This window comes from Crinia signifera, chromosome 7, assembly GCF_055691185.1.
Source record: "Crinia signifera chromosome 7, ASM5569118v1, whole genome shotgun sequence".
NCBI lineage: Eukaryota > Metazoa > Chordata > Amphibia > Anura > Myobatrachidae > Crinia > Crinia signifera.
This window is the reverse complement of record NC_139223.1, coordinates 164,781,817-164,785,657: the sequence shown is the minus strand read 5'-3', so window position 1 is coordinate 164,785,657 and position 3,841 is coordinate 164,781,817.

The following is a 3,841-nucleotide window of genomic DNA, read 5'->3' as shown; positions in this document are numbered from 1 at the left end:
TACATTGAATCATCAGCAGCATCATTTCCCAGCACTTTACCAAGTATAGTAGCCCTTACTAACGGCTTTGGGGCTCATCTACATTTGGACATACTGTAAGTCATTTTAAAAGATTCCTCTCAGATGTAGCAGTACACACCCACGTTTCTAGGTGCCTTGTTCACAATTTCTCCATATATGGAACTAGACACGCCCTTTGGGAGGAGCATGACACGCCCCCTCAATGGGGCGCTGTGTAAAATTCTAATATCAATTATAATCTCCCTGAAACTAGTTTTCAAAAGAAGCGGGTATGTAGTACCCCCATTTTAAATTACACCACACAGTAGCATAATTGCACTGCACATAGGGGGTTATTTTGGTTCACTCTTTCTGACAAGTTCCTTCTTACATGGACAAAACAATGGGCCTTATTCTGATCGGTGCGGATATTCCCGCATGCGGACGGACCGCCGATGTTGATCGTCTGCGCATGTGCAGAGGTCACTCTGCGCATGTGCAGGCGATTTCGCCGCACGGATTCTTTATACGCCGCACAGGGGGCGTAGAGGGGCGTGAGGGGCTACTTAGCCTCATTACCCTATGCATACGCCCCGCGTTTCATGGGCGTTCCCATGCAAACGCGGGGCGTATGCATGGTAATGAGGCCGTGACGCGTGGGTACGGGGCGGGCATCTGACATCGCCGGATGTCAGCTGCCCGCCCCCATACATGATTTCACACGGACAAGTGTCCGTGTGGTCTTGTGTTGCGGAACCTGGTGGAGCGTGCGGCCCTGCATTCGATGTTCGGCGACCATCGAATGCAGGGGCTGCTCCCAAGACGAAGGAGGCGTATCCCCGTCCAATTTCATGCGGATCGCCACATATCCGCGTACGGACGGCAGGTGGCGATCCGTATGGAAGGCGGGGATTCGCCTGCACGGTTGCGGCCGCATATTCTGATCGGGCCGCACCGATCAGAATAAGGCCCAATGTGCACTGCAGGGTGGGCATATGTTACTTGTGCATAGAGAATTAGTATTGGGTGGGGTTTTACTTCAAAGTGAGATCTACAGTATAGTGCAATGTAAAAATAAAGCAGCCAGTATTTACCCCGCACAGAAACAAAATAACTCACCCAAATCAAATTCTCTCTGCACATTTTACATCTGCCCCCCTGCTGTGCACATGGTTTTGTCCAACTAAGAGGGAATTTCTCAGAAAGAGTGAACCGAAATAACCCCCATAGTGCCCCTCATTTCTATTACATTTGGGGGATTATTCTGGTTCACCTGCAAAGGCAAATTCACTCTCAGATGGACAAAACCATGTGCACTGCAGGGGGGCAGATGTAACATGTGCAGAGAGAGTTAGATTTTGGGCAAGTTATTTTGTTTCTGTGCAGGGTAAATACTGGCTTCTTTATTTTCATACTGCAATTTAGATCAGTTCAGTTTGAACACACCCCACGCAAATCTAACTCTCTCTGCACATTTGCCCCACCTGCAGTGCACATGGTTTTGTCCAACCAACTTTGTGAACCAGAATCCTCCCCTTAGTGCAATAGAAATCAGGGGAAAAATTATCCCTTATTTACATTACACTACACAGTAATGCCCCTTACACATAATGCCCACAGTACTAGGACACTTTAAGAGAGGAGGGAGACCATGTGCAGGCTCCAAATGGACCCCCCCCCCCCCCTTTCGGCGGTGCAGTAGACTCTGGAATGGTTCTACTGCACATGTGCAAGTCTCTGAGAACATGGAGGCACGCATTCCTGAGGACAACTCTTTTTGCGGTGACCATTTTCCGAATGATTTTTGCCACTGCGCTACCGGGCTAATGGAAAAGTGAGTATACTTACATGAGTGCAGGGAGTGTGGTATGTAGGCATTCCAGAGCCCCACGGATCCATGAACCCCGCTCATGCACATAATGACTAATGTATAGGCAATGGGTGACATATTAATAGGCCGAGATTATTATTTATTTTTTTACATCTTTGGAAATGTTTAATACTTTAAGATCCACATAAACGGGATGATGGGGTTATTTGAGCAGTACAGTAGCTTTCCTCTTCATCACTGATACATTGTAACAGATTCTGCTTCCTGTCACTGTAGTGATGTGTCTGTAACTGGGGGTTCTCCAGATCTCTGGTCTGAGAAACAAACTGCATTTCAGGTGCTGACTGCTATGGTAAAGCTCCCTCGATAAGTCTTTATACCTCGGCCACATCATAGGAAGGTTTTGTAATTCGGCTCCTGCTAACAAGCTACTACTGACTTTCCTACTATATACAGAATGATCACTTCCATTCCTGGTCTGATTGAAGTGAATCAGATGAGAACAGACCAGTCATTAATAGCAGTGGTTCAGCACTTGGACAGCTCCTCTCCAGGAACAGTCAGTCTCATGTCTCTCCTTAGATGTGACAAGGGATTCAGTGATCCAGATTCAGAATGGCATCATGCAGAAGGGGGTAGTACAAGGGTGTATCTACCATAGGTGCAGGGGGTGCAGCTGCTATGGGGCCCAGAGCTGAGAAGGGCCACGTTCCCTGTCACAGTTACATGTGTTATATACAGGGGTGTAACTACCATAGGTGCAGGGAGGGCAGCTGCTATGGTGCCCAGAGCTGAGAGGGTCCACCTTCCCTGTCACAGTTACATGTGTTATATACAGGGGTGTATCTACCATAGGTGCAGGGGGTGCAGCTGCTATGGGGCCCAGAGCTGAGAGGGGCCACCTTCCCTGTCACAGTTACATGTGTTATATACAGGGGTGTATCTACCATAGGTGCAGGGGGTGCAGCTGCTATGGGGCCCAGAGCTGAGAGGGGCCACCTTCCCTGTCACAGTTACATGTGTTATATACAGGGGTGTAACTACCATAGGTGCAGGGGGTGCAGCTGCTATGGGGCCCAGAGCTGAGAGGGGCCACCTTCCCTGTCACAGTTACATGTGTTATATACAGGGGTGTATCTACCATAGGTACAGGGGGTGCAGCTGCTATGGGGCCCAGAGCTGAGAGGGGCCACATTCTCTGTCACAGTTACATGTGTTATATACAGGGGTGTAGCTACCATAGGTGCAGGGAGTGCAGCTGCTATGGGGCCCAGAGCTGAGAGGGGCCACCTTCCCTGTCACAGTTACATGTGTTATATACAGGGGTGTAGCTACCATAGGTGCAGGGAGTGCAGCTGCTATGGGGCCCAGAGCTGAGAGGGGCCACCTTCCCTGTCACAGTTACATGTGTTATATACAGGGGTGTAGCTACCATAGGTGCAGCTGCTATGGGGCCCAGAGCTGAGAGGGGCCACCTTCCCTGTCACAGTTACATGTGTTATATACAGGGGTGTAGCTACCATAGGTGCAGGGAGTGCAGCTGCTATGGGGCCCAGAGCTGAGAGGGGCCACCTTCCCTGTCACAGTTACATGTGTTATATACAGGGGTGTAGCTACCATAGGTGCAGGGAGTGCAGCTGCTATGGGGCCAGAGTTGAGAGGGGCCACCTTCCCTGTCACAGTTACATGTGTTATTTACACAATGTAGCTACCATAGGTGCAGGGAGTGCAGCTGCTATGGGGCCAGAGCTGAGAGGGGCCACCTTCCCTGTCACAGTTACATGTGTTATATACAGGGGTGTAACTACCATAGGTGTAGGGTTGCAGCTGATATGGGGCCAGAGCTGAGAGGGGCCACCTTCCCTGTCACAGTAACATGTGTTATATACAGGGGTGTAACTACCATAGGTGCAGGGGGTGCAGCTGCTATGGGGGCCAGAACTGAAATGGGCGACCTTTCCTGTCACAGGTGATTATGCAAATCATCCATTCGTAGCTGTGTGGGGGTTC